General features: G+C 40.1%; 1 long non-coding RNA gene across 1 annotated transcript; it reads right to left on the bottom strand.

Moving 5' to 3' along the window:
• Window positions 1–19,971: 19,971 nt before the first annotated feature.
• Window positions 19,972–23,103, bottom strand: LOC135459343 (uncharacterized). Its single transcript, XR_010443018.1, has 4 exons — window positions 23,004–23,103; window positions 22,531–22,619; window positions 21,813–21,885; window positions 19,972–20,095 (listed from the first exon to the last, which is right to left on the bottom strand). It is a non-coding gene; the product is annotated as an uncharacterized LOC135459343 (long non-coding RNA).
• Window positions 23,104–23,388: the final 285 nt, after the last annotated feature.

Genomic DNA, 23,388 nt, shown 5'->3' with positions numbered 1-23,388 from the left:
TATGAAATGTCGCTCTGGTCAGTTTGGGCCAGCTGTCCCAGCTGTGTCTCCCTTCCCTGCCTCTTGCACACTCTAGACCTGCTGGTCTTTGAGGGAGGTGTTGGAGAGACAGCCCTGATGTCACCTGAGCATGGCTCACCAGGAGCCCAGTGCTGGGGTGGTCTCAGCCTTTGTGGCTACAAACACAAAGCACAGCTGTTTGGATGTTAACTCCACCTCAGCCAGACCAAATACAATGCCACAACTCTTGGATGGCCTATTTGCCAAACAGGTAAACAGATAATCTGAGTCCAGAAGAAGCAATCCAGATAATTATGTAATAATTTCCTTCTCACCTCTAACACATTATTTTTCGGTTTAGCTTGGTGTTTGAAGTCAATGAATCCCTGACTTCTTTGTGTGTTTTGCTTCATAAAATCTTCCAAGATTTTGGCAGAAAAAAAGGGCATGGAAACACACCAAGGAAAAAAAATAAAGTTGTTAACACTTAAAGGAGTAGAGTACACATAGAACAGGAAAAAAGAAAATAACAGAAAAAAAAATCCTAGAAGATGCAATGCCAGCAGTCAAACAATTGATCATGGTCACCTTATTTATGGCAGAGGCCTCATATGTCACAGTATTGATTCATCAGTATCTGTAATTTTCTGAAATCCTTTGAGCCAAATAGAGAGACAGGACTGCACCAGAACTTAATATTCCTATCCATGAGATCCTTGAGGAAACCACCTGTTTCCCCTCAAGGTATAAGCATCCCCATAAGAAACACTTCTGTATGTTTCTCTTCAGATACCTCCCTCTCTCTCCCCCCCGCTTTATATTGAAACCTCAACTGGGATGCATTAGGGCAATTACAGAAAAGACAGACACTGTAACAGAAGTGAACTGGAATTAGTTTAAAAGAGTAAATTAATAATCAGAAGAAACTGAAGCCTTTAACCCTCTGAATGCAACTATCCACTTATGAAGACACTCATAAAATTGTCTAGTTATCCCACACCATAAAAGCACCCCGTTGCTGCTACCAGGGGCTTTCCCTGTACTTTTATTTGTGGAAGAAAATGGATATGAGTGCTGAAAAGAAAAGCTGTTGAAGAGACATGGGTGATAAGTGACAATTCGGGGAAACTAATAACGGACTGGGGGCGTGGGGTGGATTAGCAGAATATGGAGGACAGCTGCACCTGCAGCAAGTGCAGTAACGCAGTTGTGAGTAAGGATCAAGGTTCTGCACTATGAAGGCAGAATGCTTTAATTTCTTTAGCTTCTGTCCACCAGGTGTCATCTGAGAAGCACATGATAGCTACTAAAGGCTTAGCTTTTGAGTTGTTGGGATTTTGTTGGGATTTTTTTTTTGGTTTTTTTTGTTTTTTTTTTTTAAGAAACCAACAGCAAGCTTTTAGTGTCTGTAGATCGCAGAGCCTGCATTCAGCACTTTGGCTATCTCTATCCCTCTTTATGGCATGATATGGCCCCATATTGATTCCATCAGTTTCCTGTTATTTGATGAGGACTGAGTGCTCATCACTTTTTCCTGTGAGTCCTGACTTGGGGTGCTGGCAGACCTGGCAGCCTGGATGTAGACGGGGTTGTGGCTTTGCAGCTGCAGACCAGTGTCTGTGTCTCCCAGTGCCTTCTCCTGCCAGTGCCTAACTTGCCCCAGAAGTCAAGGAGCTGCAACTTGACAATGGCATCATAGAAATTAATTTTCTGTTCCCTAAATGAGTGCCTATTCCACTCACCCCAACTCATTTTAGCGTAAAGCTGTGCTTTAGGTAGAAGGAAATTTGGTTGGTGGCATGATGGCAAGGAAAGGTAGCTTGGTTTTCATGTTTAGTACCCTGTAGATGTTCCAAAGAAACTAAAAGCGCTAGATATGAAAAGAGGCCTGGAGTAAGTAACTTAGTTTTAGTATGTGTTTGTAGGAGTGTTGGAACGCAAGCCTCTCTGAGTTCCTCAGAGAGGGAGGTGAATGCAGGGGTTGAATTAAAGCCTTTAGAGAAACTAAGATATATTAAACCACATAGATATAAAGCAGAAGTGTAGGTTTAAGTTTTAAGTAAATAGAAGCGTGAGTTGTAATTTTAAGTAAGTTTAAGTTCTAGGTTTTAGGTAAGTAGAAATACATTTTAAGTGCCTTAAGAAATTTTATCAACTAGCAAAGGCCCTTAGGCCTTGTTGGAAGTCCAGCAACTTAGTCCTAGACATAACAAAAACATAGCAGAACCTTGCCACTAGAACAGATAGAATTATTCATGTAAAATAGAGAAAACTTCATGCATAAATAGATAGATCTATTCACATAAATAGATAAACTTATTCATGTAAATTTTAAGTAAGAAAACAGACAGTACATTTGCGTAAATAGATAATATTATATACATAATTTTTCAGATAAGAACTGACACTACTTTCATACTACTTTCACACATTGGAATGAAGTTCAGAGTGGTTTAGAAAGAATGTTTTAGAATTGTGTTTTTAGCTGATCGGATGTTTTATAAATGAAAAGACCCATAGTGGGATACAATCATCATCATCATGGGCAACATAATCTTCAGTATCATCTTCACCATCATCATCAATCATCACAGCATCAATACATCAGCAGCCATGAGAAGAAGATGGCAGAAGAAGAAAGAAGAAAAGTTGTGGTCCCTGCTGCTGGTGCTCTCTGGAACATCAGACTCTACTACTGCAGTTGGGACATTGGGCTCTGTGCTGAGAACAACTGTTGCTGCTGCTGCTGCTCCTGCACAGAACCTGGCACTGTATACCAGAAAGCAGCCTTGCAGCTGTTGCTCCAGCTTGGGACTCTGTACTAGGAAGGTTTTAACACAGACTCTAACACCTTGAACTCTTTGCCTTTGAGACTGATGTATTCATGCAATAAACAACCTTATAACAGCCAACAACTGCTCATGTCTCTTTGGAGACCCTAGACCCAGTGACAACCTCGACATAGAAGAATATAGGTGGTAGGAATAATAAAAATGAAAAAAAAAAGCTGTATTCTAAGTGTCCACTGAGATATCCACTGTGCTCCCCTCCCCTCTCCTCCCCTCCCTGTTTGAACCCTCATTGAAATCTAGATTTCACATTAAAACTAAAATGGAAACCAAACGGGAAAAGAAAAAACCCTGGAAAAATGTAAGGGTCCCAAATGAACATAATTTTAGTTTTCTTCCCTTTCTCCTGATTTATAACTATATACAAGACAACTGAATAATTATTAATCTTATTAATTCCTTTTTCCCCTCCAATTCTTCCCTTCTTTTTTTTTCAGTTTTTGAGAATTTTTACTATATTTTCACATAATTTCTGACTCTCACCTCTTTTGTAATTATCTCGTTTATCTCCCTTTTCAGTTCTAAAAGGAGGAGGAAAATGTTTCCCTCAACTGTACTTGAAAGAAACAAAAAGAGATAGCAAGCATGCCAGTAAACAAACAATTCCTAATGTGTTTTAAGTCTCAAAGGTTTTCTTGAAAATCATTCTGGATGTGATGAAGGTGTTAGTTCTAAGTTCAAGTCTGTGTGTTCCAAAATACTGCTCTTCTTAGATCTTGGCAAGCAGAGGACAGAAAAGTGCTCTGGCAAAGTTACAGAAGATTTTAGTCTTAGCCAAACCTCAACACAGCAAAAAGTTGGATGCTGTCCCTGGTACACATTTGTACATTCAATCAACAACCTTAGCAGCTGCTTGTGTTGGGAACTGGCAGACTGTATAGGTCACACCACTACATCAGTCGTGCTGGGACTTTAAGACCTTACTCAGCAGCTGTCTCTGCCACTTTTTCATCATGAGTTTTTAATTTATCAGCTCCTATACTGTTTTTCTGTAACTGGTTATTAATGCAATCAAGTATGATTGACTTTCTTATGGCCTTTTGTTGCCCTGTTCTGAAGCTTCTGCGAAAAGCTGGTGACCTACGTTGGGCTGTTGGGAGCTTTTCTTCCTCCTGTCACCTGAAGAACAAGATTTGACTAACTCAAGTCACACCGAGCAGCACTCTGAAGACCTCAAATATGTCAGAGACAAATAAATGAGAATGCATTACCAATGTAATGGCAGGTTCTCCAGGGAAGTATGTGCTGCAGAAAAGAGAGTTTCTAATGGGTACATTAAAACCCTTAAGTTTTATGGTTGCTTTTTTTTTCTCAGTTCTGGTTCCTACCAGATACTGAGAAATAGATACTATTGCTATAGTGTCTATGAGAATTAAGTGATTAAATTAGTGATCAGAATTAGAAGGTGCAATTTAGAATGTAGTACTTCTACATTTTTTTCTTTGTATTTACTCTAAGTCCTTTTGCATAAGCAGCTGAAAGAGCATGTGTGTGACTTGGGACTGTATCTGCACAACCAGCCCAGCAACACACATATGTCAATCACAGTCACAATTTTCACAATTTTCACCTCCATTATTCTAGATATATGGCTGAAAGGTGCAAGACACACTCACTGCTATTTAACATGTCTTTGTAGTTTAAAACAGGAACACATAAAGTCCACTTATAAGCAAAACCTCCCTAATATTGTCCAAATTCAGATTAAAAAATAAACTTGAATTAGGGGTAGCATTTACTGCTTTCATGGCCACCATAAGGCTACTCCAGTTTCACAGATTATTCCAGATTTCAGTAGCACAGAGTTAAACATTGTGGCTTTCACTGATTTATTCTTGCAATGAAAACCAACAGTTTGCTAGAAGGTTTTATTCACAATCACTGAGTTTTCTTTGACCAACACCCATTTATCAAAGAGTGACCTTCCAGACCATATTAAATATTGCCTCTAGTTTTTGCCTCAGAACAATTTGGAATATGTGGCAGTACATGTGCAAGAATATACCAGTTTGTGCCAATAGTAAGTGTTGTGCACAAGACATGATAAAGACATTTTGTGGGTGTTAGATAGGATCTTGGTGCTATTTTACAGGAAGGGATTTAGTGAAGACCCTCAACATATTGTCTGTCCCATTGATCTTTCATGGTCTCTCTACATTCTCAAAGTCATGATTCTGGGGTAAGTACTCCTGATTTCTGTCCCGATAACCTCCCAGTGAAGTCATTAGGAATATTTCTGTAGGAAAAGTTGACACAAATGGTCCTTGATGCTTTTGATAAGGTTTTGGATAGGTTTTTCCACCTCAAATACTACAGAAGCAGCATTGACAAGCAGTGAGATGGGAAACAGCTCAGGAGCCTTTAAAGGCCTTCATTTAAGCTCTTGTCCTAATTTGTAATTTTCCTTGATTTTAAAATAGTACTTAGAGCAAGAAAACATCCAGTAGAAAATTTAAAAGTGGAAACAGGTAGGCAACAGGGCAGGAAGAGACAGCACATGTAACCAATGCAGGGACTGATCTGGTAGTCTGTTGCCATTGCCACAAAACCGTGCCTGTAGCAATACCTTTTGGCACCTCATGATGCCAATCCTATGGCTCCCAGCATAGCCCCCGGAAGCTGACACTGTAATAAGAACCTGAAACATACTCTGTGTCAATGAATTTGCAGGTGTGTTTGAAGACAATGATCTCTCCTTCCATATTTAGCCAACAAGAAGCACAAAGTGACATAGACCCTTTTTTTTTTTTACTGTGTTGCTACTCCTGCATAGCTACCTTAGAAGGATCTGCATAATCATTATTGATTCCTATCTGCAGTAGATACAAATTAGAAATTAGTTGAAATTATCAAGAAAGTGAAAATAGATCAAAGGAACATTATTTTTAATCATCTGTTGGAAACCTTCAGTGTCAGGTAAGGATTGTGGTAACAGGTATTGAAAATTATTTAATTAGTGAGAAACTCACAGCCAAACAGAGGTCAGTAACTATGTTTTTGCAATTTTTGTTCTTTCCTAGTTATGTTTTTTGCTTTTCTTGAGATACCAGATTTTATCTCTTTTAAAGCAGAAAATGAAAGCAGAGCTCTTTTGATTAGTTCCTGCCTGTTGGCAGAACTGCAAATTGTCAAGCTGTTTTCAATGAAAATGAATGGGCTATCAGAATATATAAAACACAGTCACTTGCATCTAAGTGAAGAAAATCTTTTCATGCATAATGAGATACCAAAAATGCGAAGTGCTGGAGACGGCTGGAATGCAATAGCTCCCAGTAGAGGCACAGTGATGCAGTGAGTCTAGAATATATGATTTAGGAGAAAAAACCCATGCAATCATATGTAGAGTGTTTGTATAGTATGCTATTCTTGCTAACATGGATTGTGAGCCTGCACATCATGGTGGCCTTTAGTTAGATAATCCTGTCAGAATCAGAAATATATTTGATTGGAAAAAATCCGTGTTGTGGGGCACAGAAGAAAAAGTGAGGGACACATGCTTGATTTCTTCTCAAACAAGATCTTGCACCAGGCTAAGCCACAATTCAGGCACTGATAAGGAAATGCTGTAAGTCATACAATGAGATTTTTTTCCCTTAATGAAGTCTTTAAGAAAGAGTAATTCTGATGATTAAATGTCTGAGAGAAAATCGCCTGCATGAGAAAGGTGAGAGGCTTGAATATATGTTATAGAACTTCCTGACAGATTGGGACAAAAATATGTAGTGCAATACGTTTTCTGTTAACAGACTGTTAATAGGAGAATTTGCAAGGATAATTCATCAGCAGATAGCCTGGGATAATTAGATGATGTTAGCTGCGTATGACCTAAAATCTAAAGATCAGGGTGACATGACAAGTGGTTTTAATGCTGGTAAAAGTAGTATGCTCACAAAGCCAGCTGCCAAACTGGTGTTTTTTGGTGTAGGCTGATCTGTAGTATTGCTAAAAATTACATCCACAGGTTTTCACTTCTTCCTGTATTCAATGGGCTGTAATCACAGGCTCAATCTACTTCCCACATAAATCTTCATAGGATACTTCTGAGCTAAAGCAGCACAAAAGATTGTTTTAAGCCACTGTTGCCACTGCCACTGCCCTCCTTGCCTTCTGTCTGAGTCATCACTTCAGTACCCATGGGATGGGGAGTCAGAAATGAGCAGCTGGATGCCAGGACTTTTCTTTTGTCAGAAGGCACACTTCTGTAAATGGATAAATACACACTGTCAGTGCTACAGAAATAAAAAAATAAATAGCAGCTATTACTCAATGCAAAGAAAATACAGATGCATGCCCTTTAAAGATATTTAGCTGAAGCTGTGTTGCAAGAGGTATTAAATGCCTGAGCATACAATAGTCCATCTGGAAGCATCTTCTAGATTGGTACATGATAAATGCCGGAAAACATCCCTCAAGTTCAACATTCTGCTTAGAAACTTTCACTGAGCAATTCCACCATTAAGCAAAATGTTATATGCTCTGACAGAACTTCTTAGGCAATTTTCTCCATTTCCAAGCAAAGTTAATTTTTCTTTTTTTCCCCTGTGTCATTATTGGAGAACTCCAGTAGGACTGATACACTGTCTCTCCCTCTGACATCTGTCAAGAGCTATTTCCAGTAAACTTTCTTTAAGGGAAAGAAAATCTGGGTCCTGACCATTCCTGCTAGTCAGATTACAAAATCAGAGCCTGCCACTCTGCTGAGAACTTTTAGTATCCCAATTGTATCCTGCAGCGCTGAGGATAATAAAAGTTTATGACAAAATACTGTGAGTTATCTGACCCTAGTGTGCCTAAGAGTAATTGTCTTTTTTTTTTTCTGCCTCTATTGACGTTTTCAGGTTTTTGTTTGCAAACTGGTGGGGGTTTTGTCACAGCAATGCATAGAACACTCAAATGAGTACCATTTGCTAGGACTCAGGGACATGAGCCAAGGCACAGTCCTGCAATGACAATACTGATGTAATGCGATTTGAAGAGTTCCTGCACTTGAAGAACTGTCCTGCAGTGAGATACATGGATTTAGCATGATCTGTGTGTCAGAGGCCTCTGTTAACACATCAGCCCATACACACTAGCATTTCACTACCTCTTCAAAAAAAAGCAGCCCTTCTAACACTTGGCTTTTGTGCCCTTGGCACTAGATGCTGGTATGCATTAAAGGTCACTTTGTGTTGTTTCCCAAAGCCAGATGAATGGCCCAGAAGGATCTTCCCAGTGCACCCATGTCCCAGGTTGCTATGAGCTGATGCCTATTCCATTCCCCAGCTGAGGGAACCCCACAGCCAGGGATCAAAACTTGTTCCAAAATAACAGGCCACATACCTGGAAATGTGTGACTTTGATGGGGATCTGGTACAATGAGTTTCCACCATGGGGAACATGGTTTACCTGCAGATCAGCATCTGTAGTTCTGCCTTCCATCCTGCCCTCAGTCTCCCTCTGGATGCAATCAGTGTGGTGTGTGTCTGACTGCCAGATTATGTTTCACTTCACAACTGCTCTGATTGTGTTTGCAGTTACACAGGTTCCTGCAGGGGCGAAGGGACACGCACAGTCCACAGCCATGAAGTCAAAAGGGAATGCTGGGCCTTTCAAATATGACACAATATTATGTGTCATATCTCAGCTTACTCCCAGGAATAAGCAAATGAGAAGTAACCAAAATGTATTGTAACCCTTTCATTTCATGCAACTTTTACATAGCTTGGCTTTTGTCTGATGAGATTACACTTGGATGGATGAAGAGGCAGATGCTGACAGAGCCCTCTCTAGCGCTGCTGCTGGACCATCTGCAGGAAATAAGAGTGGCTTGGCTGTGGACACACCCATTCAGACTGAGCCCTTGCCTGCCAGCTCTGTCCTGTCTCATGTCGTGTCTGTTGGTGTCAAATCCTAACCCAAGTGTCAAATCCTGTAAGCAGGTATATGCATAGATAACTTGACATGGTTGAGTAGGTCTCCCATAAAACAAATGTTTGTGGTCTCAGATTCCAAGGTACTGAGGAATATGTAACACAATCCCCGTATCAGTACTAATTAATAGCCTCGGGACACGTTCTTGTGGGAACCTGCAGATATGTATATGTGGTCTGGTTTTACGCACTTCCAAAAATGACCTTAGCTACCATTCCTTGTCTAACAGCTCTATCTCTCTTAAAAGTATGTCTTCAAAATGTTTACTTATTTTGCTATGTCTGGTTTTCCCAGACAGTTGAAATGCTCTTTGTAAAGGTCACAGAAGAGCAAGGAAATGAAAAGAAAGATCAGTGCTAGGACCACAATCAGCAATTAAAGGAAAAAACCAATGGCAAGGGAATTTACAGGTGCTTGTGCAACCACCTGCAGCTCCTAAAACTTAATGCACAGGAATTAGTATTAACCCAAAACATAAGAATCAAATTTTTCCAGATGCTTTTCATTTATAATAGTAAAGCTTTGAACATTTCAATCATAGTGTGCTTTTCAGTGGGTTAGGCCATGTCTCTCCATAGGCCCTTTTCCTGACCTCAGTTAGGCCCCATCTGACCAAAAACATGCAGCATTAAACACTGTATCTAGAAGAAAGTTCAATACAAAATTGTACAGAATGACTAAACCCCAGACCTGTGCTTGAATTGTCTAAGCATTTCTTCTGATGTGTGGAAAGCTTTCTGTGGGGAGCACCTGAAATGGCAGCTGCTGTCGGAGTTCACTGAAAAGTATAAACAGTAAAGGCCATTTTCTCTCCAGTCCTGAGGACATTTCCATTCCATGTTTGCCATCTGCTGGGTGTTGACTGGGGGGGCATGAAAAGTGCCTGTGCAGCTCCCCCATGCTGTCCTGGCTTGGGACAGCCCTGCACACAGCCACACAGCTGCTGAGGTGACACGACTGCTGAATGCCCTGAGATGGACACCCTGAATGTTCAGATATATTTTCTGTACTAGACTGTAAAAAAAAAAAAAAAAACCAAACCAAAAACACCCACAAAAAACACATACACACAAAACAAAAACCCCAAACATAAAAACCAACCAAACAAAAACCCCACCCAAAACAAAATGAAAAAACAAACAAACTAAACAAACAAAAAGCCACAAAAAAACAGAACAAAAAAAAAAAAACCAAAAAACCAGAGTGTTATACTGTCCTTTTTGTCGAGTATTTATCTGGAGTTTTAGAATGCACCTTTCCCCACAGTATCTGTGCATGTACCTAGATGGTAGCAGTAACCTCTGTCTCTACAAACCCCTCTCTGCATTATACTCAATTACATTTCACTGTGTTACATTATTTTACAAAACTGGCCTACTGCTTAAAGTAAGACATAATTAAATTGAAATACCTTTCATTACAGGACTATTAGGAAGTAAAATCTTGTACTTTACTTGAAAGTACAAAGTGTTCACTACTTCCTTGTGGAATAGAGACAATGACCACTGAGTCTCAGATGTGCTGTACTATGCTTACAGTATATGAGGATCAAATTTATTTTTCTTAAGCAATTAATACCTTATCCCTGCAGAAATACCATTTCTAAGTCAGTTTGGACACATGGTCATGCACAAGTCCTTTCAAAATCTCTGCTAATGTAGGGTTAAATCATAGCTGTCTTTTCTACAGAAACCAGAAAACTGTGGGAGAGCGACCCGCCTTAGGCTTTTTTGTTCCAAAGCCAAATGGACTAAATCAGATGTTCCCGTGATTATAAAACTAGTAATAGTAAATTGATACATTTCATGCATTTGCATTAGTAATCCCAGTAGATATAATTAAAAAGCTGGTTTAAAGCACTTATCATTTTCATTTGAAGTTGCTGAGCAAAAGCCAGCTGTCTAAAAGCCAGAGATGGGTCAGTACTACAAATTTAATGCATTGCTTGCAGAACTGCTCCAGAAAGCTGTGTACTCTGAAAGTATTAATGACAGAGTCAGAAACCAGGCAGTAAACATTTTCGGTGCTTATTGAATTAAGGCATTGAACTGCTGTTATCTTCATAATTTCCTATATTGTTAGCAGAGCAGTGGTTAGGGGTGTTTATATTTTGAATACAATGCAATTCAAAAAAGAGATTAATATAAAAATTTTAACTGAAAAAAAGTCTTAACTGTCTTTTGGGAAACAAAAATAAGTTGATACAGGAAAATCTATAATGGATACAGAAATTAATCAGATAATATATTTAATTATTCCTACAGAATGAATGCTAACCTTTTGAAAGTTTTATGCACAATCCAGAAATGTACAGGCCTCTGACTCTTGATGACAATAGTAAAATTTTTATTTCTAAATCGCTGTAAAATTCTGTGGACAAGTAAGAATGTAACACCTGGACTATTACAATGTGAATCAGAAAGAGAAACATTAAAACTGCTATCCAAGCTGTTTCTTTAGTCCTAGGGACATTTTTATTTTTCTGGCATTCCATCAGTATATTAAAGGTGTTCAAGAAATTTATCTTGCAGAAAAGTATTAGCACCCTTCCACAGTACCTAGATAAAATCAATATGTTGCTATAATGTCTGCTCTGAAGTGCATCAAATACCACAATGCTTGAGCAGGAGCTCAAATTATCCAAATAAATATATAGACCTCTGCTTTCTAGCTTGTTTTTTACTCTTGCAGTTTGAAGGTACACTAATATAAATTTAAACATACACTAAAATGTTGGATTCATTGCATAAGTCAACACCAGAAGTTATTGTCCCAAAGCACATTAGGGTCACAAGAGGCACTTCACAGGAGAAGACAAGACCTGCCTTCTGCTCTTGTGTATGGCAAATTCCTCAGAGGTGGTGGATGAGCCTCTGAGGAGCAGCCTGGGAGGCAACGAGAAAGGCAAATGCTGCTGGTGAACCACAGCCACAGCTGACAGGGGAATAACCCCCTGCGGCAGGGTGCCCACCATCACCTGGAAGCTAACACTGGGACAAATCCAAACACTGCCTCCAGAGGCTGCTGGAGGGCTGAAGTGTTGCATTTCTGTTGGATATCTGCTCTTGGGATGGTGACCACCTGGAGACAGATGACTGTCCCAAAATAGCCTCCAAAGCTGGTGTACAGACTGCACACCTCCCAAATGCACGTGTTTGCCAGGGGCCCCCTGTCAGGCATCTGACAGATATTTGCAGAAAAGGACTCCATTGTTTTTCTCTGCATCATATAGCTCTTGCTATGGATGATATCTTCTAAATTTAGCTTTTTGATTTCTTTAACAGCAAAAGATTTAGCTTTTCTCTTACCTGTTTTTTTGTATTTTGCTTTTCCAGCAGAGGCCAAGCCTATTAGATGTTAGAGGGAAGACCTAATGCTCCTAAGTAAAATATATATTTCCTATAGCAAATAAAAAGGATCGCTTATTTAACATGGATAATTTTTATTTCTTTTGATTGAGTGCAGTTCACAGCAGACATAAAATAATTTGATTCAGGTCAGTCTTTCTGCTGGCTTAGGAAGCTGCAGATGTGCCAAGTATCTTCCTCCAGCTTGACTGAGCAATATCAGGGTTTTAATTTTTGGGTATATATTCATCTTCCCTGGTCTACCATGATTTTCTGCATGTAGTGGGCTAACTCTGATCTAATCAGGACCTTTTTTGGCTGGTGTTCTTCTGTTGACTTTTAAACAGTTGATCTAGTAGATCCAGCTAGAAACTGTGCAATAAAGGGCTGTTCAACCTACAGCAGTACATCTGCAGCGGAACGTGCTACAGACAAGCACAGATCTGCCAGGAATTCTATTTGAAGACCCAGCTGCTGAAGCCTGAAGTGTTACACTAATTTTACTTTCTTTCTTGCTAGTTAGAGCTAGTTCAATGTTCTGGGGAATGAATAGACAGCTGCCACAAAGAGAGTTGGTGATTGTAAAGGCAGATGCCATGCCAATGAGACAAAACAAGCTATTTAACTGATGCTTCAAATATTGTGACATGAGAGGATATACAGGAAGGACTGATCCAATACCTTCTGGACTCAGGGATGGTCCTTTACTGAAGGAGAGCCTTGGGCCAAGTAATAGCTAGGAAATGTTTGAAAATACTACTTTGACAAACAATGATAGTAATGTAATCCCTTCTTTCTCACAGGAGGCTTTCCTTTATACAACTGTAACTCCACTGCTCACTAAATATACCTGTGATTCTGCATATTCTGGGCAAATAAATTCATGGGGCCTTACTGCAAATATGTGTATGAGCTTTAGACCTGTCCACCCAAAGACTAAGCTTGAGCAAAAGCTAGGGTTTGTAAAGCCACTTGAAATGAAAGATATTGCAAATGCAAATTAGTATTATTATGGTAATTTCTTTCCTCCTCTTGCATGATACCTTTCATCCTAGAAAATTTCACTTCTTCTTAAAAAGTGTGTACATATCCCATTTACTAGAATAGCATGAATATAAATTAAGTTTACCTTCAGACACCTGGACCTAAATGCAAAGTAGTATGCAGTTTTGTCCTGTTTTACTGGGAGGACACTTTAAAATGAACCTGAAACAAAAACACCTGCCAATAAATCTGCAATTTCTAGGAGCATAACCATATTAGAACTTTAGTCTTGCAACATTTCTGAATGTTGACACTTCTTTAGAAGGGCATTTTCATGACATGGCTTTGAAATGACACACAGGCAAGCCAGGAGTGCTACAGACACAACTTCACCTGTTAAAGCTGCCTGTGAGGCTCCAGACTGTGCAGGAATGTCTCTTTGATGATAAAGGATCATCATCTTACTACTTAAAATAGAATACATACATGTTGTGTTTCCAATTATTTAATGCCATACCATTTCCATACCTTTAGTACCATGTAAGTACTGTGAAATTACTGCCTGCCACGGAAAAGGTCACAGAGGTAGAAAGACGCCATCAGTTCTGAAATGCCCTGAGTCATCAGTTTCTAATGAGTCTTCAGTTTCTGATGTTTCTGAAATGGCAGAAGGTGCAGGCTGGCTGTTAGCTGTGCCCAGAGGTTGTGACTGCATGGATGGCAGAGGGCTGGCAGTGCACACTTTGCCTCCTAGAGCCCATGGATCATGTCCATGACAGCAAGTTGGCAGGTACTGCCCTGAAATTTTTCCTATACCTGTTCAGAACAGGCTTTCAGCACCACTGAGAACATTCTGCAGGCCTACCCAGGGTGGCTGTGTATTTACTCATTGCTAGATATATTTATTTTGCACATGAAGAGGGAAGAACTAAAAACTAATTTTCCAAGAAGGAAACCTGCTCGGCCAATGGGGAAACCATGGACATTTGAAACAAGAGAAAATCCAAAGCACATATTTAGTTTTTGTGTGTTTTCTTACATCTCCCTCCAGAAGAGGACTTTTACTAAATAGCGTAGAAATTGCTGAGTGTCCTTGGGCCAGAAAGGCTGGTGTTCTCATCTGGTAAAGTCATGGGAGTTGTGGGAAGTAGTAGGGCAGGAAATCATACTGAAAGAAGGATTAGAGGGATTCCTAAGAGGGGCAGGCTTGTGAATTGTTCAAAGTTCATGGTCAGGTTCAGGGGTTTTTTTTGTGGTTGAGAGGGCTTTGTTACAGGAAGAAATGTTTGGGGTGAATAATGGGAGTTTGGATTGAATGATTAATGAAAAGGTCAGTCATGATGTTAACAGAATGAACCCAACAGCTAGGAAAGCCCACATGGAGTGAATATGTGTGTGCAAATATGTGTTAAGCATTCAGTCAGTGTCTGTCCCTCTTTCATGGGCATCTAGTTTTGTATTGATTTTTTCCACGATCTCTTAATTTTGAGGCATTACTAACAATATGTGGTATTATTGTTAATGCTACTTGGTAGCATTATTAGGACTGTATTATTATTACTGAGTAATATTCCAACGTGTGATATTTTCTAATCTAAACACACCTATTTTCTAATAGGCGCATTTATAGTCCAAGACAGGAATATATGCAGCTAATCAATTTGCTTCCTGCAGACCTGCTACTCTAAGCTTCCTCCTCTGAAGCGAAAATGGGAAGGAAAATATCTTCCAAATGACAATGCTCTTGACTTGATTCCTGATTTTATTTACATCACATATGCATTCCTTTCTTATGCATATAAAAGGCAGGACAGAATAAAGTCCTGTAATTTGTCAGGTGAGAGAATGAAATACCATTAGGCTACAAAGCCCAGCTTCGCAGAAAATGAGCTTTACATCACTACAAAAACATCAGGTTTAACATCAGTCAAAATGTTCATGCACAAGCAACATTGCTCAATTTGCCTCTCTTTGATCATGTCCCATAATGTCCCAAATTTATCTAGTGAGTGAAACAAGTGGTTGACAGAGGGTGTTGCCCAAGCAGAAAATGAACTGCAGTCAAACAAACTGCAGTCAGTTATCAGGGAACACATGTAAGTTACTAGATATCAGCTTAAAGCAAAATAAATTGTCTACATTTTATTTCTTGTGTAGTGACCTTACAGAGTTCATATCAAACTCAGGTTAAGAGATATTGTGTTTTATAAAATCATTGCAAACATAGACATAAATAAAGAAAAATAAACTGCAGAGACAATACTGCAGTGACTAAGCACTCTAGATTATCTGTTTTCTATAGTTCAAAATACACAAGAAAAAAGTGGTTGTTGGAGACAAAGTCAGCAGTGTGGATGGTGGAATAGGCCTACATTGGGTTTTTTGAGCAGTCAAAAGTTTCAATTTAATTTCATTTTGAGCCCTCAAGAGAGCTATTTTGCTGAATTTGGTGCCATTTGATTTAACTGGCTATGATTTACTCTTCAGCTGTTTCCTCATTCATAGATGTCAGCATGTGGCTGGGTGACCCAGTGTAATGCAATATGTAACTTAAATTTTTTTTTTCAGTTTACCTCACTTGTGAGTGTTTACTCATTGTATTTTATCCTGAGGTGTTTAAAAGTCATCAGAAGAGGGCTTAAAAAGCACTTGGATTTCTGTGGGGTTGGAGTCATGTCCAGCCAGTCCCTCACAGAGCTCAGACAAGAACGACAGCTCCTTTCATGCCACTGACATTGGCCTTAGGGCTTAAGGCAGTCACCATCCTGACTTCTCAAAGGTCATGAGGCTCCTGGGTTTTCTGTGCTCTCCCAAAAAGGTCTTAAGGTTTCCTATCCAGGATACATGCTGCCAAACCTAGGGATCAAAATTATGGTGAAACAATTTTTCTTTCTGCTCATTTTGGGGTAGGTCTCACCCCATCCACAGTGTAGATCTGACAATCTCTGTCCATTATGGATGGTAGCAGGGCTACCTGGGGACTATTTCAGCAGCTTGAAGGCTTCTGGGAAGGAGTATCTCTGCAGGGAGCAAGAATGATGAGGCAAAGGCAGTGATGACCTCTCTCCTGAAGGTGCACACATTGCTCTGTGGGTGACACCGATGAGCCAGGGTGGAGCAGCCACCTGCAGAGTGGTGCCCTACATGTATTTACATTTTTCATTCCGGATTTGTGATTGGGCATGAATCACTTTTCAGTGGTTTGGTCTACTGAAAGAAATCAAAGGTTCTCATTTTTTCCAGGGCAGGATGTGCTAATTGTTTTAACATTAGCACTGCTGTTGCAGATTCCTGTTTGGTTTATACAACAAACGGCTCTCTTAAATGTACCGCAGACAGAAAGTTTAGAAATTCAAGTTCCTAGCAAAAAAAAAAAAAAAAGAAAATCTTCCTTCCTTGTTCCTTAGTGTATACTCAAGAAATAATGGGACACAGTCTTGGGAAGAGAACCAATGTTACAGCCACCTGCCTTCTTTGGTGAAGAAAGCTGCTCCATTCTCAGCAGTGCAGGCTAGTGCAGTTTGCCCCCCACAAACCCTCTCTGAAGCAATCAATTTCACTCTAGCATCAGTCCTGTGAACGTGAACAAGTTGTTATAGTAGCATAGAATGGTTTGGGTTGGAAGAGACCTTAAAGATAATTTTCTTCAACTCAGTCATGATGGGCAGGCTGCTCCATGTTCCATCCAACCCGTCCTTGAACAATTCCAGGCATGAGGTACTCACAGCTTTCCTGGGCACCCTGGTCCAGTGCCTCACCTCTCTACAATATGCATCTGTTAGCTCATGTAGGCACCATGAAATCCACACTCTTTACCTGTACAACTCCTAGATCTTAGAGCTACAATTATGCTAATTAGATATTATTCAGATGAGATTTTCAGATAAAACAAGGCCAGCAATATAATGATATATCTATCCTAATACTTTTAATTGAACTTCTTGCAATATGTATTTTTAAGAAAATAAGTTGTAACAAAGAGCTTTAGTAGAAAGTAATCCAGTTTCCCTTCTCCTTTTTAGTGGATTGGAGGGAGGCATTTTCCATCTGAATTTGACCATTGTTTAATTTAATCGGATAGGTTTTGTCCCTTTTCTGGATTAACAATTATTTGCCTCTCTATCATTTCATTTAAGACCAGGTTTGTGCAAATGGAAACTGGTGACTCAGAAGGATTGTTCTGGGACTTTCTCTTTAGACTCTGCAGAAAACATCACAATGGCTTTTCCAGAGAGTTCCCTGAAAAAACAGAGTGTACTAACTCAATGTCCAGCTCAGTGTTGCTGGGCTGTATTGCTCTGTGTGCCTATGTATCTTTCTGCCTGCCTCTGAACCAAGCTTATTTATGTAAGGCTACTTGTGCAAATGAAAATGCTGTTGTTCCAAACAACACAGCAGTCAAACAGTGTATTGAGTTTCTAGCTGGCATAAACCCAAGGCCTTGGTGCTTTGTACAAAGAGTCCCCAGCTTGTGAGAGCACAATATGATGGAAAGAAGAGACAGAGTCTGTCATCAAAAATATGCATCATTTGCATATTTTGGAGTCTCAACTACAAGAAACGCCCAAAAAGGTGTATTTGTGGTATATCTATCCTTGTATTAAAATTTTCTGCTGTCAATACTCTAAATAATTAACATTTGAAAAGAAAGGTCTAAAGGACTAACACAGAAATAATAAACAGAGACAAGCAGAGCCCTAAAGTGTTGTGAGGTAACAGAGTGGAAAACATATGCAATGAAACATCTACAGTGCTCAAAACCACCATGTGTTGCTGTGCCACTTAACTGTGCTGAGTTATTACTCATGAAGCAGGCCACTCTCCTGGGAGGGAATTGGAGTTAATGATCCTGCCTATAAAGAGGCTTCATAATGCAGGAACCCTTTCCAACAACAAGTTTTCAGTCTTCTTTTGCAGCAGGGGCCATCATCCTTTTTAAGAGTACTACTGTGGTATATTCAGTAAAAATAAACTTTACAAGACTAGTTAAGTGATTTCTAATGCAATTCTAGAAAAGTACCATTCCACAAGCCTTGGTTTATTAATATCCCTTGATGCCTTTTGTAAACAAAAGACCTGCCCTGGTGGGTTGTAGGTCCCTCCAGCTCACTTTCCTACATAATGGGCAAGGACACGCCTGGGAATCCAGGTGGGAAGTTTTGCCAGTGCCTGCCACTGCACTGACTTGGTTCAGGCTGATTCTTTTTCTCCATGTTACCATTGCAAAGAGGCTCCAAACCTTCCAGATTGCTCTGCAAGGAATGTTGGTTCTCAGCACCATTCTGAAAATGGAAGGAAGAGGCAAGTTGTTCATAAAAAGGTAAAGGACGAAGCAGTGAATGCCACTATGCCACTGTATGTTCCTACTGGACACTGTGTTTTGTTTGAAATAGCTCCGAAAAAGTCAAAGAATAGAGAAGTTCTGGAAAAAAAAAAAAAGTGAGATTTGTGAAGACAGAGAACATCTTTCCTATATAAAAAATTGAGCAATTTAGCACACTTTAGAATGGAAAGGGGCAGAACTCAACTATACTCACTAGAAAAAAAAAGAAAAAAACTTAGAAAACCCCCAACTTTAATCACTGTAGGATATATATTGAGTGATTTGAAGGAGGTGGCTGTTTTTCATGGGCTCTTCCAAGGCATTACCTCAACAACACTGACTGAAATAAACATAGGAGGTTCCAGACAAGCCCAAGAGGTAGGTCTTCACAAAAACCAGTTAACTTGAATCACTCATTGCTCCGTGACATTGTAAATGACAAAAAGGGTTTTTTTATGAAAATGATAAAAGTTTGGATTTTCAAAATAACTCAAAACATTGATAGGTCCATCTACTTTTACTAAGAAAACAAAACAAAACAAAAACCCATAACAAAACAAAACAAAAAAAAAACCCCAAACCAAAACAAATAGAAAAACTCCACATCACCTTAAATTAGAATAACTTACCAAGTTTTTCTAGTTCTTCCCTGCCCTTTTATCCAGATTAAAGGACACTCAGTAAAAGTGTTCTGGTCATATTTCATAAGGCTATTTAAACCAGCTTTTCTGTTAGTAATATCAGTGTCCTTGGAGCTAGTCAGTAATCTATCCTTTTCTGTGAAAATATTCATGACCTGCAAAATACTTTAAAATGCTAGGCAAATATTCAGAAGTAAATGGACAGAATTTTAATTTCTATGGGAAATGGTTAGTAAGATTAGTAAATCAATCTGCACACCTAAGTTTACCCTTGAGGGTGGAGGTTCTGATCAGTGTCAAACACAATTGTGCAAATGCTTATGAAAACTGGTTTTAAAATGCACTGGGCTGGTTTTCAGTCCAAGCTATGTACATGGTCTAATTCATTATCTCTTGAGCCTACTCAGACGAATGCCAAAAGCAGAAGCAAAATGGGAAGAGAATATTCCCATGTAAGTCCTGACCTATAAAAAGCAAGAGCATCATTAAGAAGCCTATGCAGATGATGATCTTTCTGTTTTCCCTGTCCACTTCTATCTAGCCCTGATCATGATGTTCCTGCTTGAGGTTACACCTGAGGTCTTGTTCATGTCTTAACAATTTATGGGGATTTTTCATACATATTCCAGGTGCTGGAATGGAATATAAATGTATGTGTTGCTGAACTGTGATATGAAATCTCTAGTATCCAAGGAAACAGAGAAAACACGTGAGCAACTCCTTTTGTGAAAAGTTAAACCAAATCATCTGTATCATTTTACTTCTCCAAGGGACTTACTATCTCACTCAGATAAGTGTAAAAATATTTTAAATGTCAAAGTGGAACTTGCATTGCAAAATATAGATCCTAGTCTCAAGCACCCTAGTTCTTAACAGGGTTTTCATCCTTGGGTGTAATTTTGGGCTATTAAAATCACAAAGATGAATCACAGATTATTATTTGTCTCCAAACCCTGGATCTTCTCTAAAGATGAGATGCTGATTGCAGACAGCTTGAAACTGGACATATTTTCCCACAGCTTGCTAGTTTATGCCTGCCTGTGAAAAGAAGGATGTAGTAATGAGGTGATTAAGCAAAACCTGAGATGTACTAGATGGAAAATACTAAACCACTATCCAGTAATCTCAAAAGAATCACAAAAGGAAAATGTCCCCTCATATATTCACAACAGTGATCTACTGCTGCCCGGAAATGAGAACTGCTGAAGTGCTAGGAAAAAATGGTTCTGTCTGGAGCTTTCCATTGCAGGAGGGAACTCACAATATGAGTGAAAAGGAGAAGAAGTTTTTAGGCAAGATTTGATCTTTTGATCTGCTTTTGTATCCAGGCAAAAGCCATATAATGCTTTTCAGTTCTGTTGCTTGCTTTTAGACAGATATAGAGATATAAAGCCAGTGTCATTATCCAGAGTTGCTCTTTCAATGAATAACCAGGTGTGGACAAACCCTCAGGGGTAATGGAAAGGGGCCAAGATGGGGCACAGATACTGTGTGCAAATTTCCATGCTTATTTTTAGAGTTAGGGATCAAAGGAAATGTTAGATCTCCATGATAATCTGTGCAAGAGAGAGGTGTATTCCTGGGTTTAAAGTGTTGTGCTTTGGTGTTTCCCCACAGCACACACACTCCTGCGCCTGATGATCTGCCTGAGGGAGAGTTCACATTTGCCATGGATTTTCAGATCCACGATAGAGACTAAAGTCTACTGGGAGTCCAAATACATCATGGCTTTTTGTCGTACCATCTATGAGGTAAAAAAGCAGACAGGGTAGAGCTGCCCAGTCCTGGGTCTAGACAGTCCCAGCCAGTCTAAATGCACACACATACCTGTGTATGCACCTATAAGCATACATTCCTCAAGCAGAGAGAAGACAAGGCTAAATGTGTCTGAATATAAACGTAGTCTCTATGGAGCATAAAAATTTAACTGTGTTTCAGTGGGAGGAAGGTCAAAACCTTTTAACAATGGTGCTGGAACAGTGCACAGTCCATCTGACTGACATGCAGTCCCTAAGAAAGCTGCAGGCCTACAGAGAAACCACAGCTGTGATGAGCTAGCAGTCTGGCTCTCTGCTTGCACATTAAAACAATTACTTGCTATATGTCCCTATGGTGATGAAAACCTTAGCTCTACAGAGGTGTGGAAATTCAAAAGGAGATAGAATAAAAATTTGCAATTTTAAGGCCTTCAAAGTGAATCCAACTATTCTGAGAGGGGGAGGTGTCTAACTGGTTGGTTTTTTTGCTGATCTGAGATAGGTTCAACTTGCAAAAGAGCAAATCTGCTCTCCACACCTTACGTACTTGGTCGGTATTGAGGCCAGCAACCAGCTCCAGCAGCTGTGGACACTGACACCCTACAGCTACACCAAAATGTGCAATTAAACAAAACAAATTAATAGCTAACCCATGTAATTTGCTTGGCTTGATCCTATATCAAAGAGTCAGAAATGACTGTTGTGAAGATGCACTTTATAGCCTGTACTGGGGCAAATTTTCCTCCTGGGTAAGCTCTGCTCTTAAAACAATAATAGCCAGGGAATGGTGTGACTGAGAAATTCCTGTTAATGTTTACTGTGTTACAGAGAAGAGGTTGTTCATTTCTGAGAAGAGTATCAGGTTCAACCTCATGTGGCCAACAAGAGCTCATTCTAGAACCAACCGTTCTGGCACCCGTCTCCAGATGAGTGATTTCACTGAGGGGTGGCTCTCTGTGTCCCTGAACAATTTTAACTGATATGGTGAGAGGCCTCACCTCTATTCAAGATGATTTCCCTCATTTTCAGGGCTCTTTCACCTATTTCTTGACTTTGTTCAGCTGTTCCTTTCTGTAGACAGGAAAAAGGACAAATGAATCAGGGGTGGTCTCAGCTATGCCTTCATTTATCCTTTATTACATCTGACAAGAAGCCAGGCAGTCAAGATTCCTTCTGCATCATCCTTCTCAACACATCTCTCCTCACCTGTTGTCCCAAGAGATAGAAGCAGAGCAGAGAAGAAGAAGCAGAGAGGATGAGCAGAGACAGAAGCTCCATGTGAACTGGGTCGTGTCACTTTCCATCCTGACATGAGCGTCTTTATGGGAGCTCATAGGGGATGAATGTATTGTAGTGATGTGACTGATGCTGATTACAGATGTTTATAAATTACAGAACTGAGAAGAATAATACAACTACCTAGAAAAATTATCAGGAGATTAAAATAAAGCTTGGGGTCTTTTTAGTTGCTGGTTTTTGTTTGGGTGTTTTTTTGACATTTAGAGCAGCATTTATGTTGTATTTTCCAGCTTTACCCACGTCTCTGACAAGTAAAAATATGCATGTATTTTCTGCTAAAAAAAAAAAAAAAAGGAAGCAAACTACTACAGAGTTTGCTACATCTACATTGTTTAGGCCCCTGCTTCATCATGAACAAGATGTGATTCAGGGTCAAATTCTGAGAGGGATAGGAAATGCCCTTGTGACCTGACATACCTGCAGGCCACCCTTGCAGCGGAACATGGTCGCCTGTGCTCTCACTCTCCTCCTACTGTTCCTCATGTTTCCGAGTAAATAGCCAGGCACTATTGTGGGAGGAGGGGACAGAGAGGATGGCGTTGGGACACCATGGGGTGATTCAATCAATCATCCATAACCCACCCCCTTGCTTCCAGAAAATTCCCTGCTCCCCACTTTTCCATTTGCTCTCTTCCTAAGAACACCCTCTCCCTGTTTTCCTATTGGTGTGCCCCCAATGAGCCCACCCTAAGCCCCTCTCTGTACCCTCTCCTTATTGGTCAAGGTGTACCCCGATCCTGCCTACCCCTTCCCCCTTAAAAACCCCAGTCCCGCCTGGGCCCATGGCTCGGCACCCTGGCTCTGGTACCCTTCAATCAAGGCTGTACCCCACTTTCCATCCTTCCCTGCGCCCTTGGACTTCCCGACATTAAAGCCTGTTGGAACAGCACCTGAGCCTCCGAGCCCTCCTTTTGTTGTAATCTTCGCTGCAGTGTTGTTCTCGCCTCTCTGCTGAGGCTCTTCTCCCTTCTCTGCAGCACAGTCCTTCCTGTCTTCTCAGGGGCTCCTCTTGGGCTCTCGACCCACCCCTATTTATTTCAGTTACCTTCACGAGCTACAGCTGCTGCCCAACTAAGGACCCTGCAGCTGCAGCTCGTTTGGAGCAACTCGGACCCACACAGGTCTTACAATACAACATATATTCAGGCCCCCACATTTCCCCCCTTTTCTTTTAACAATTATACAATTACAATATACATACAGTTCTAGCTCTCAGGCTGCCACAGCTCTCGGCTGTCTTAGATACATACATAGAATATATACTTATCTCCCCTA

The sequence above is a fragment of the Zonotrichia leucophrys genome, chromosome Z, assembly GCF_028769735.1.
Source record: "Zonotrichia leucophrys gambelii isolate GWCS_2022_RI chromosome Z, RI_Zleu_2.0, whole genome shotgun sequence".
Classification (NCBI taxonomy): Eukaryota; Metazoa; Chordata; class Aves; order Passeriformes; family Passerellidae; genus Zonotrichia; species Zonotrichia leucophrys.
Note: the sequence above shows the minus strand (reverse complement) of the source record. Positions and strands in the feature narration are given on the sequence as shown.